This window comes from Engystomops pustulosus, chromosome 6 (assembly GCF_040894005.1).
Source record: "Engystomops pustulosus chromosome 6, aEngPut4.maternal, whole genome shotgun sequence".
Lineage (NCBI taxonomy): Eukaryota > Metazoa > Chordata > Amphibia > Anura > Leptodactylidae > Engystomops > Engystomops pustulosus.
In genome coordinates, this window is record NC_092416.1 from 164,444,882 (window position 1) to 164,459,394 (window position 14,513).

Sequence of the window (14,513 nt, forward strand, 5' to 3'; positions counted from 1 at the left end):
TTTATGCAATTCTTTATGAGAGTCCCGTCTGTACTGTCATTAAGGCAGACAGACACCTTGTGATTCACTTATTATACAGATATAATCCTAGAAATACTTGAGTATAATTGATTCTGGACACTGAGCTCTCATTGTGTTATGTAAGTGCTGCTTTATTTTATGCCGTCTCACAAGGGCTGCATTCAAGGATTATGAGCACAGATGTTATATACATTTGCTTTATGGATCTTCTGTGACACATCAGTTGTGAATATCATGTAATAATCTTCAACCTTGTTTAGTAACGACATGAAAATCATGTATGTAAATATTGTAAATCCTGGATTACCTTCTGTCACCAGTATTAACGTCATCTATTATCACATACATCCAATAATGTTAGTAAACTTACTTTGAAAGTCCATGTATAAATACCTGAATAATCCTGTATTAAATGAGCCAAAGCTCATGAGTCTAGTGTATTGAGGAGCCATCTATAACGGTGACATATGTCACTACATAACAGTATAAAGACTTTCATTAAATGGGTTCTTCAAAATTTGATTGTTATCCCTTATTCACATGATAGGAGATAACAATCTGATATCATCACCAAAAACGAGGTCCCAGTCTTACTAAATAGGGGAGCACAGATTGATCAGTCTATGATAGCACTTGACTCTCTCTGGTACTTTCATTGACCCCTTTGTGAGAATAGGACCCCCGTTCACTTGATTGTAGGGAATCCCAACCATCGAAAATTGAGTATTACAATAAAACTTCAGAAAACCCCTTTAATTAAAGCTACTAATGTTAACAATTAAAATTTTGACACTAATTGTTAACTACCTGCACAGCTTCATTTAGTTTTCATCAACTGCCACCCAATCGGGTTTGGGTTTGGCAAATTCGGCGAAACTTTAAAAAAAAGCTGAGCCTGAACCCCAACTTCAAGCAGATTTATAGTGTACCCACACTGATGCATTGGTTTGTATTTTAATGCGTCTAATTGAACAATCCTGCCTGAAATAGAATACTTAAAATGTAACTTATCCGTTAACACTTTAAAAAATGTGAGTTTTATTTACCCCAAAATTTACAAGTCTGATTAAATGTTTTAGATTTTAGGGTAAATAAAACCCACTTTTTTAAGTCAACCCGAACTTCAGGCTGAAGTTTGGGGACCTGAACCTGCATGGTTGGCACTGACCCAGACATTGCATTTTGGGTCCACTCATCACTAATCATCAGTTATTAAATAGCAGAAGCCCTGAGGGAGGGGGTAATGAGGGAGCGGAAGGAGTCAAATTTCTGAAGATAAATTCCTGAGGGGGAAGGAGGGAGCTGAAGGAGATGTTGGAGAAGAGAAAACATTTGTGAGGGAGGCGGTAATAAGGGAGAAGAAGGAGACATTCATGAGGAAGGGGAGAAGAGGGAGCTGAAGGAGATATTGGAGAAGAGAAAACATTTTCGAGGGAGGAGGAATGAGCGAGCTGAAGTAGACATTGGATAAATAAAATAATTCCTGAGGGAGGGGAGAATGAGGAAGCTGAGCGGGACATTAGAGAAAAGACAACATGCCCCTTCTGACTCTCCTGGCAAGGTGCCAGCTCCTTTTTTTTTTTTTTTTTTAATTATTTCATGAGGATATGAGCAATTTGTTTATAATAAAAAGTGAATGGGGAACAGTGAAAAGACTTTTGTGAGAACCTGTCAATAGGTTTAATGGTAACAACCTGATGACATGTTCCCCTTAAGAACTCATTATGTTCTCCTAAAGTAGAGAGTGTAACAGAAAGACACACATGTGAACTGGGCCTTAATTCCGGTGCTGTGTGCTATGATTCATGTGAGTACAGGGTGTCGGACCCCCACCAGTCATCTGAAGGAGGGTGGTTTTTAGCTTGTTTGTCCTGTTTGGTTTTGCCTCTGGTACCTTTGCAAATTTTCACTGTGAAGTAATGTCTATGTCTGATATGATGGATGTGTATATGGATCCAGTCACATGTTGTGTACATTATATTTAGCCATCAGGTATGGACCTGCAGATCACTCTCAGAACCAGACATCACAATATGGTGTCATTTACAGAAATAAAGTAAGCGACCAGCCCGGGTGTATTTTTGGAGCATATCCTCACATGTCGCTATAACCTCTGTATGCTTTACAATGACACTGTCATGTATGCGGTTCAGAGGTCGCTTAAGGTCACCTGCTGCCTATGGCATCTGTTGCTAAGGAACAACCCGGACATGTATAGAGCAATTAGCGCTGTATTTCACATGCCTGACAAGACCATTAAAATCAGCGCTGGAGTTTCAGATTCATGTAAATCTCTGGGTGTTTTATAGAGCACAAGGTCACTTTCATTCTGGAAAGGTAGAGGCACTACTTAAAGGGGTTGTCCAATTCTTATTGTTTGTGTAAGGAAAAGCTATATAATTTTCCAATATACTTTCTGTATCAATTTCTCGTGGTTTTCTAGATCTCTGCTTGCTGTCATTCTATAGGAAGCTTCATTGTTTACTTCCTGTCGATAGAAATCTGTCCCTTATGGCACGTCGGTCTATCACCCTGCGTTGGAGGAGTGATACTAAGCCCTCCCTTTCTTAATGGAAATCCCTAGTAAAAAAGATAATTCCGTTCAAAAAACATATATATAGACACAGAGGATGCCCTGTGAAATGTAATAAGGTCCGGGATCCCTGGTGTGGTTCTGCTCTCACTTCCTATTCTCCAGGAAGAAATGGATGTCAGATGACATAACCTTGGCTATAAGTTTATCACACATCCTAATCAAAACTAGGGATATACATGACCAGGGATATAATGAGCCGTGCCCCTGTGTGACATCACATGACCAGGGATATAACAAGCCGTGCACCAGTGTGACATCACGTGACCAGGGATATAACGAGCCGTGCCCCTGTGTGACATCACATAACCAGGGATATAACAAGCCGTGCACCTGTGTGACATCACGTGACCAGGGATGTAACGAGCTGTACACCTGTGTGACATCACTTGACCAGGGATATAACGAGTCGTGCACCTGTGTGACATCACTTGACCAGGGATATAACGAGCCGTGCACCTGTGTGACATCACATGACCAGGGATATAACGAGCCGTGCACCTGTGTGACATCACATGACCAGGGATATAACGAGCCGGGCACCTGTGTGACATCACCTGGCCAGGGATATAACAAGCCGTGCACCAGTGTAACATCACATGACCAGGGATATAACGAGCTGTACACCTGTGTGACATCACATGACCAGGGATATAACGAGCCGGACACCTGTGTGACATCACCTGGCCAGGGATATAACAAGCCGTGCACCAGTGTAACATCACATGACCAGGGATATAACGAGCTGTACACCTGTGTGACACCACATGACCAGAGATGTGAGAAGTACACCTGTGTGACATCACATGGCCAGGGATGTGAGAAGTACACCTGTGTGACATCACATGGCCAGGGATGTGAGAAGTACACCTGTGTGACATCACATGACCAGGGATATAATCAGCCGTGCACCTGTGTGACATCACATGTCCAGGGATATAACGAGCCGTGCACCTGTGGGACATTACATGACCAGGGATATAATGAGCCGCGCATCTGTGTGACATCCCTTGTCATGTGATGTCACACAGGTGCACGGCTCGTTATATCCCTGGTCATGTGATGTCACACAGGTGCTCGGTTCCGTAGTATGAGTACTGTGTGATGTAATGAGCCTTGCACCAGCGTGACATCACATGGGCAGGGGAAGATTTTTTTTATCCAGTAAACAATGATAACAGTGGGGGTCATTTATCATGGCTCCTCCAGCGTGACCCTCTTCATGTGTCGGATGGCCGGCTGCACAGCACTTATTTCTATGCCAGGTCCTAACTGGCATACAAATATTCCACATCATGCAAACTTTCACTATTCACTTCACGACCCTCCACACCCCCTGGAGGGGACCTGGCATAATGGGGAAAATAATCACAAGTGCTGCTGGATCAATAGCATTTGCGATTATTTTCAGGGCTGCTAAGCCAGTTTTCTGGTTTAGATGCCCTGATAAATGACCTGCACTGTCTGGTTAAATTATGGATCTTCCTTATCAACAGAGTAACAAAAGCTGTTACTAAGGGGAACTTTGCTATCTGTTTTTTTTTTAATACAAACTAAGCAAAATTTCTTAATAAAGTATATTAGAAAAATTTTCACAACAACATCCCCCACACACACAAACAAAATCCTAAATGATCTCAATAGTGTTGAATTTTTACCCCCCAAAATCCCAGTGTTAGTGTGAACACTGGTGTATTACTTTCTCAGACAGTCTTGATTAAATTGCAGCACACCAGGCAGTTTCCATCAGTTATGATCTAGTTCATCAATAATTAACCCACTGTTACTGACAGAGTCTCCCTCCACTCACATTACTCCCTTTCTGTTCTGTTTTGTCTGGATTTTAGAATTTTGGTCCAATCACCTCCTGGACTGGGACTCTGATAACACATAAGAGGTCTGCCTGCCCAAGGTTTTTTTCTACTATAGTAATAGCACTTGGTAAGCTTGATGTGTATCCTGTTATTCTGTATTCAGACTATCCTTTTGCCTTATGATTTTGTACTGCATTTGTCCTCTTGGTTCTGACTTGCCGACTATTTTTCTTTGTTTGTTTGTATTGTCTTGTCTTTGTCTGTGTTTACATTTTGTCTAAGGAAGGGAACATTAACTAGTTGTCTACCTACCGCTTTGGGTAGGTCAGGCAATTAGGCTGGGAAAGGGATTTAGTCTCATGACCCACTGTCTCTGTCTGTGTCACCCATCCGTTCCCATATCCTGCAATACAATATTATTTTACACGTTCACATCTATTTTTATCCCTTTTTTCTTATCTTTCCAATTTTTGGAGTAACCCTTTAAGTGAAGTGATATGTGTGGAAACATACGAGTCAAAATGGCAACCTTTCTTTTGTATACAGGCGGTCTCCTACTTAAGACCACTCGACTTACATACAATCCCTAGTTACAAACGGACCTCTGGATATTGGAAATTTATTGTACTTTAGTCCTAGGCTTACAATAATCAGCTGTAACAGTTATCACAGGTGTCTGTAATGAAGCTTTAGTGTTAATATTGATTCTTATGACAACCCAACATTTTTAAAATCCAATTGTCCAAAAAAGTTCTGGCTGGGATTACAATGATAAAATATACAGTTCCAACTTACATACAATTCTTCCTATAATTTAACCCTTTTATCTCCACAATACCAGGTCGACCCAGAAAAGGCAGCCAACACCTTGTTTTGCCCTAGAGTAGCTAATTATCAGCAATGATCCAAAAATCAACGACAATCGCCATCCAAAATCGTTACGTCTATTATAATCCATTCTCATCTGTCATGTTTCCCTGGATGGAGTAATTATTGAACTGGATTTGCCATTTCTAAACCAAGTAAATAAATGTTTAGTAATGGGTAATGTTTGCAGTGTTGGAATTTGTTTCCCGTCTCCGTTTTTTACATCACTTGTACATCTAGGGCCCTTTCCCGATGAACGTTGTGATAGTGGAAAGGATCAAAGGCAAATTTTACTGTCCACGGCCAGCTTAAGCTCCAGCCTGTAAAATCTAATGAATACATGGGCTGTAAACTCAGAAATATTGCTTCAAGTGGCTTCACAATTGCCTAGTAATCCTATGTGCTGCATCGCCATGAATACTGGATATTAGTGCCATAAATGGTCTATATTCCTTCTAGATGCTTTCCGCTTGGTTTATTAGATGAGGATCCTGCATGGAGGGGAGGGGGACAAACTTCTCATATATTCTTAAAGGGCGAATGTACATCACTAGCGATCCAGATCAGGATCCCCCAGTATGAGCCAAGAAATGTGTAGGAGCCGTGACTTTCTTGTGCAGACCTGGCTGTTCATCTTTAACATGGAACCATTACATGTAATAATAAATTTCCATATGGTGGTATAGTATGAAACTTATACCAGCTCCTATTCTAATAATATATGATGTAGATTATGGGGGACATTTATCAGTGAGCACTGAAATCATCGCAAATACTTTCTCAATGCAAGAAATTGTGGTTATTGAAGTGGCCGCGCCACCTCCACGCCACGTGGGCACAGTCCCCAACGGAGTGGGCCGGCACAGAGCATTCCTGCGCACTCCTGACCACTTATCAGACGTTTCTGAGGTAAAAATGTTCTAGTTGGCCATTAAAACCAATCAGAGCTCAGATTTAATTTGATAAACAATTGTGGGAAAATGAAAGCTGAGCTCTTATTGGTTGCCAACAGTTCTGCTTTTAGATACTTCTGATAAATCTATGTTTCATAGTCCATTGATCCAATCCTAATTGAGAAAAATGCAGTATGTGTTTCTCTTATCCGAGTTGTGTGTATAAGTGATATGTGAAGTGAAGCCTCCTCTTTATTACCTCACCAGCCAGAGATTCCTGTCCATAAAATGGCCGCCGATGGAGGGTCATGTGATCTCTAACTGTCCATGAACAATTGCCCTGCAGGACCTTTTGATAGTATTCATGTAAGATCAAGGTCCTGGCAGTTAGAGATCCCATGACCCTCCATCTGCGGCCATTTTATGGTCAGGAATGTCTGACTGATGAGGTAAAAGACATGAGGTAAAATGATGAGGTAAAAGACAGGAGGCTTCACTTTACATATCAAGAAAGCAGAGCAGAAATATTAATAGATGTATATTAGTAAATTACCTAATTACCTGCCCCCCGCACATGAGGTAAAGTGGCCAACGCCTTTAAAATCGGAAATCTGACCAAACTCTGATCAAAATCATAGAATTTTACTGACCACTTGTAGTATTCGACCCTCGGTTCGTAAATAACTGGCCTCAGTGTTGCGCTTATGGTATTTTTTAGGACTATCGCACAGTATTGGGCAAGGAGATGCCGGAATTCCTAATTAAACATCTTTAGTACAGTCACAGCTGCAGATTATGGAAGATTTTGTAGCAATGTAAACTTGTGAAACACTCTGTCATGTAAACACGTATAATTTTGCAATGTTTGGGCCGCTTGCTGTCGTGTTTCCAGTTTTTATAGTCCTTCCTTTATAACACATCTATAGTAAATGAGATCTGACACCTCCACACATGCTGCCATGTTCTCCAGGACAGCGGTGGTACAAGAGCGCCCCCTAGTGGTGGGCAATGGTGATGACATTGCTCCGTCTGTCATGTTAAAATCACCAGGGACAGCCGGTGACACTAAACATACGATGTTATTCTCGGCTGTCAATCTTAAAAGCAACAGGGGTTAGAGACGAGGCGGAGGGCTGACTTGCATGCAGAATTAGATTGCCGCCTTTCAATCTCCGATCCTACTTTTTACATAATATCCTTTCGAAGATGAAATGGTGAATATTCCGCTTCGTGACAGAATGTAACACATATATATTAGATCTAATGGGCTGAATATAAATAGAGAATAATGTATGAAAGCGATTCTGACCATTTGAGTGATAAAATGACAGGGAATGATGGAGCAGTAGTGGCTATTACAGTGTAATAATGTGTCCGACTAGAACAGGACGGAACCCTATAGTCATCGTTTCCATAACAATCTAATATTATTCATTACTTTTAATGCGCTTATTCACACAGTGGTATTTGAACGGGGTAAAATCAAGTTTGCTGTGTGAACTGACCCTAAAGGATGTTGCTGAGAATATAGAAAATATGGGTTAATCCACAAACAGAGGATTTTGACCTGGGATTTTCCAGCAAGTGAAGTACCTTTAAGTTGTATTTCTATGCATCTGCATGAAGACAATGGGGCTCATTTACTTACCCTGTCCAACGATAATGCACTGTGCCGCGATTCACTAAAAATCGTGCACCCGATATCCTGCATGTGTCGCTTCCCCGCTCAGGTCCACCGGAGTTCACCTTCTTCTTCCTGGTGAATTATCCAGCACACACACATGTTAAATACCTGTGGTGTAATCCCCCAAAAAGGTGCACAGTCCGGCAAAAGTGTGTGTGTGTGCGACCCATAGTAAATGAGCCCCAATTTTGGCATTGGAGAAAAGAGGATTATAAGCACTGTATCCTGTGACCTAGAGGAAGCTTCATTGTTCCTGTGGATAAAACCACTCCTTGGTCACGCAGGTCCAGGGCTCATTATGCCCCTGGTCATGTGATGTCACACAGGTGCACGGCTCATTATATCCCTGGTCATGTGATGTCACAAAGGTGCACAGCACGTTATATCCCTGGTCATGTGATGTCACACGGGTGCATGGTGCGTTAAATCCCTAGTCATGTGATGTCACACATGTGCACGGCTCTTTATATATCCCTGGTCATGTGATGTCACACAGGTGCACAGCTTGTTATATCCTTGTTTATGTGATGTCACACAGGTGCATTGCTCGTTATATCCCTGGTCATGAGATGTTACAAAGGTGCACAGTTTGTTATATCTCTGGTCATGTGATGTCACACAGGTGCAAAGCTTGTTATATCCCTGGTCATGTGAAGTCACACAGGTGCACGGCTCGTTATATCTCTTGGCAAGTGAAATCACACAGGTGCCCGGCTCTTTATATATCCCTGGTCAAGTGATGTCACACAGGTGCATTGCCTGTTATATCCCCGGTCATGTGATGTCACACAGGTGCACAGCTCATTATTCCCTTGGTCATGTGATGTTACACAGGTGCACAGCTCATCATATCGTTGGTCATGTGACATCACACAGGTGCACGGCTCGTTATATCCCTGTCAAATTTCCTGCTGTTGGGAAATTGCAAATTGCACATTGCAAATCTTTACACTATATTTGACTCCTTGCTACTAGAATAGAGTTTGGCCAAATCCATCCTACGATCCAGCAATCTAGGTGGTTCTATGTGACGTTTTCTATGTTGCTCTAATTATTCCTTAGTATTTTCCACCATCTGCTGCTCACTTTTGGTATTGCAGCTGTATCTCCATCTGCCTGAAGGAAAGGGTTAAATTTATCAATGTTGACATTATAATGTTATACAATGTTAATCCTGATCTGAGGTGCTCATTGGTTGGAGACCACACAGACTAAAATGCAATGAGCTCCTCATTATCCTCAATCTGCTCCAGCACTCAGACACAGCACACGGCCTGCAAGAGACTACCAGCGGCCAAACCTTCTTCTCCAGCTATAAACCATAACCTGGGCTGTGAGCTACACCAGACCACATCCAGCCACCAGCTACCTCGGACCTGGCAGAAAGGACCCATTACCTCGGACTGTTACCGTTGTTGTTTTGGAGTCTTGGAATAAAGAGACTGTGAGTTTGAAATTCATAACCTCTGTCTCCACGTGTGATCCCTGGCTGCCTCTAACATCACAGGAAGTACCCCAGGGGGAACCATCCATCTCATCACGGCTGCCCCCTCTTCTTGCATCCACTCACTGGTCCAAGCTACCTGTAACCCGAATAGCGCTAGGCTGCATTCTACGCCAGCCACTCGGGTACCAGGGGACTCTAGCTGCCCCCACACTGAAAAGTGCCCTGGTGGGAGCACATTGCACCTAGTCATGTGATGTCACACAGGTGCACGGCTCATTATTATACACAGCTCTAATTACTTTCTCTGATATAACGAGGCGAGCACCTGTGTGACATCACATGATCAGGGACCTGTAAAGATCCGAGCAGAACAATCAGAGATCTAGAAAACTTTGAGGAAATGATACAGAAAGTATATTACAAAATTGTCTAACTTTTCATTTTACAAACAATATCAATGCTGAAAGTTGACAACTCTGTAAAAATGATTGCACCTTGCAGGCAGGTATTGATGGTATTTGGTTTGTCGAGTTCATTGGTATAGTGTGTTAACTTTCCAGAATGCTCAGCTTAGGGGAAAATTGGCCATCATAGTCAGGGCTCCCTCTAAGCTGGGCACAGAGTTTCCATAAGATACCAATAAGGTCATAAAGCACAATTACAACTTTATGAGCACAGATGTGGTATTTATAATAATTCCTTTATTTATATAGCGCACACAGATTACGCAGCGCTGCACAGATCTTGCCAAATCAGTCCCTGTCCCCAATGGGGCTCACAATCTAATCATCCTACCAGTATGTTTTGGAGTGTGGGAGGAAACTGGAGAACCTGGAGGAAACCCACGCAAACACGGAGAGAACATACAAACTCTTTGCAGATGTTGACCTGGATGGCACATGAACCCAGGAACCCAGTGCTGCAAGGCTGTAGTGCTAACCGCTGAGCCACCATGTATTTGTTTAACTCATGACCACAGCCAGGCTGGCCGCAGTATCAATACAGATAGGCCATCAATATGTCACTATTGGGGCCGTACCTACATACTCTCTTCTTGGCCACTACATAAAACAAAGGGCCAGCTGTCTTCACTATATTGTGTGGGGGCCATCTTAAAATGGTTAAAAAGGGGTTAACACTAGTGATGAGCGAGTATACTCGTCCGAGCTTGATGCTTGGTCGAATATTAGCATACTCGGACCGGCTCGTTGCTCGGACGAGGATTTGCCCTGCTCGATAACGAGCATTTAATTTAAAAAAAAAAAGTAAAGAACAGTAAAAAAATACAATTAAAACATTTAATTTAATCATTTAATTGAAGAACACAGTGAAAGAACACAGTGCAGAATAGATTGCAGATGTTCGCGAACATCTGCGATCTGCTCCGGAGACACCCGTGCAGAACGGTGTTCTCTGCAATAGTATTCGAAGAACATTATGTGTAGAGAACAACTTGCAGATGTTGTCAAACATCTGCAAGTTGTTCTTCACACATATTGTTCTTCAAATACTATTGCGGAGAACACCGTTCTGCACGCGTGTCTCCGGAGCAGATCGCAGATGTTCCGGAGACACACTTGCACGGTGCAATAGTATTTGAAGAACAATATGTGTGAAGAACAACTTGCAGATGTTTCCAAACATCTGCAAGTTGTTCTTCACACATATTGTTCTTCAAATACTATTGCAGAGAACATCGTTCTGCACGCGTGTCTCCGGAACAGATCGCAGATGTTTGCGAACATCTGCAATCTGTTCTGCAGTGTTCTTTCACTCTGTTCTTTTAGTGAAAACATCTGCACTGAACAGTGCTCGTTCAGTTTTTAATTTTACTAAAAAATGCTCGGGTCTCCCATTGATTTCAATGGGGCTCGTTACTCGTAACGAGCACTCGAGCATCAGGAAATGTTCGGCTCGAGTAACGAGTACCCGAGCATTTTAATGCTCGCTCATCTCTAGTTAACACCCGTGAACGGAGGCAGGGTGTCAGCAGTAATATACACATCACTCTTGCTGGACGTAAATGTGTGTCCGTCTGCAGCTAGGCACCTGCAAACCGGCCGTACATTTAAGTCCATTAGCCTGCAGGGGTTAAGGTTACAGTATTATATATATATATATGCAGTGTGGTTTTGTTATGGGTTTTTTTCTGTATGCAGGGAGGGGAGCAAAGTATGATATTTGCAGGGGCACAGTATAGTCAGTATGTATTATTTTGCAGCACAGTGTGGGACATTATACTAGAAGTGACTGTGGTATTTTTAGGGACGCAGTTTGGAAATGTGCTGCAAGGGTCCAAAGAAATTCCCAAGACACAAATCACGGCTGAACAAAGTCACCATGAAGTTCTGAATCCGAAGGAGGAGATATATCACCTGTGAGGTACTAGATGCAAATTCTGTCTGTGTCTGATCAGTCCTGTAGTCACTGACTAAGCATCTAGACTCTCCTCATATGATATTTGTATGCGGTGCAATGACACTGCTGAACAGGAGGACAATGATAGTATTTTTCTAGATATTGTTAGAAAAATAATAATTATTGTAATTATTCTAAAATGTATAATCTTTTACATCACATTTCCGCCACACCTTGCAGTATCCCGGAAGTATAGCGGCCAAAACTAAAGAGAACTTCCATTCCCACATATGGAATATGTTACCTTCATCCGGTTGTTTTCCCTTTTTCTTTCTTATTGTAAATACAAATAAATAAAGAAACCCAAATATTTGTCTGGAGGAAATTGAGGGAAGGATTAGGTTGTCTTACTGCGGCTCCTCCGGTAAATCTCCGGCTCCTATTGGCAGGAGAAGAACTTGTGTCGCATAAATCCTTCCATGTCTGGTGTGGGGCTTGTATCCCGCTGATATATTGGATACATTACATTTCCTAAGAAATCCATAACCACACTCAGCAGATTATCCATTAGAAAGTGAAGCTGTTTGCTTGGCTCTGGTCAGTAAGACGCTGTGACAGGGAAGGTGAGCGGGGACTAATCATAGGAAGGCTTCGCCATCACAAAACTTTCATCCGCAGTTTATTTTACGCTTTTCTGTCTCTGTGTGAGGTCGTCCTGCTGCCGCTGCAATTCTCGAATAATAACCCCAGACTGGTGCAGGGTAATGGCTGCCGAGCGCCAAGCACTTCTCTCCATGGATGGGATGATGTAATAGACGATATATGGAGGGTCAGTGTCTAGTGGTGTAATGCACATTGTTGCTACTTACTTAAAGGGATTGATCCCGCTTAAGAAAATAAATGTTACTTTTTGTATAAGGAAAGGTATACAACTATACAAAAATATTTTCTGTCTCAGTTCCACACAGTTTTCTAGATCTCTGTTTGTTGTCCTTCTATAGGAAGCTTTGTTGTTTAATTCCTGTGTATAAACACCGGTCCCTGGTCATGTGACATCACACAGGTGCACGGCTTGTATATCGCTGGTCATGTGATGTCACACAGGTGCACATCTCATTATATGCCAGGTCATGTTATGTCACACTGATGCGTGGCTCATTATATCCAGGTCATGTTATGTCACACAGGTGCACGGCTCATTATATCCCTGGTCATGTGATGTCACACAGGTGTGTGGCTTGCTATATCCCTGGCCATGTGACGTCACACAGGTGCACGGATTGTTGTATCCTGGTCATGTGATGTCACACAGGACCACAGCTCGTTATATCCCTGGACATGTGATGTCACACAGGTGCACAGCTCATTATATCCCTGGTCATATGTGATGTCACACAGGTGCACGGCTCGTTATAGCCCTGGTCATGTAATGTCATTGAGGTGCACGGCTCGTTATATATTTGATCATGAGATGTCACACCGGTGCACGGCTCGTTATATCCCTGGTCATGTGATGTCACACAGGTGCACGGCTCGTTATATCCCTGGTCATGTGATGTAACACAAGTGTGCATGTACCTGTGCGACATCACATAACCAGGGTTATAACAAGCCGTGCACCTGTGTGACATGACATAACCAGGGATATAACAAGCCGTGCACCTGTGTGACATCACATGACCGGGGATATAACAAGTCGTTCACCTGTGTGACATCACAATAATAACACATAATAAAATTTATAATAATAATAATTGTCTCCATAATTACAATAATAATCTCTGAGAAGATCCCTCTCTATATATCAGTGCATTAAGTCTGTGTCACAGTAACAGGTAACAACTCTTAGTTACCAAAAATCCCCAGATAGATAATCACTGAGCTCATAGCTTAGTGGATAGAGGCTCTGTGTGTCCATGGCAGTTGGACTGCAGAGGGTCTGGATTTGAATCCTGGGCTGGGCAAAAAATTATTTAATTAAACCCAGTGTCTGGGGGAACCCTAGGAGATGTGGACTATATATGGACAGATGGTGATATCTCCCTTGATGACGTGGCTAACTTGACACATCTCTGAAAAGGATTCCCTGCCCAATGTTTGTAGAAGTCATTCAGTATCGAAGGTTCAGGCTTTGAAAGTATTTACTAGGCACGACACAGAGCTGGGACAACCCCAGCCAGTGCAGGACCTGGAGGGAATATCCGGGACAAACTCCCAGCTGCCTGTGACCGCGGAGCAGAGGTAAAAACAAAACCTGTACTGTCCCGGCCAGTCCGGGAGGGTTGGGAGCTATGTGTTATCACTAGATTGCTATGTCCTGAGCTTGTTGTATATGATATCGGTGTACATGTACATTGCTACATGGGGGAGCTGGTGTTATTCAGGATAACCAGCAACTACCACATGCTTGGTTTATCCTGAATATCTACTCTGACTTTGTTCACATTTTTAATGTTTTTATTCTGTTCTCGTGTTGTGGTGTAATTATATACTAATAAAGTATTCATTGTCTTGGCCATACGTTTCTGCATTCTTGTTTCTATAATCAATAAATAGATAGTGGCGTTAGTAGGGCCACAGTCACACATGACATTCTGAGGACAATTACAATGGGGAGATTTATCATAAGTCTCTTAGAGCAGTCCATGGTGACCAATCAGAGCTCTGCTCTCATTTTCCTACAGCTATTAATTGAAAGGCGAGTTCTGATTGGTCACCACAGGCAGCTCTAAGACCCTTCTGATAAATCTCCCCTAATGTTTGTAACATATGCCATGCTTTAATTTCTTGTTTTTCAGAGCATCGTAGCATAAAATGCTCTCTGCGCCTGTCCGAC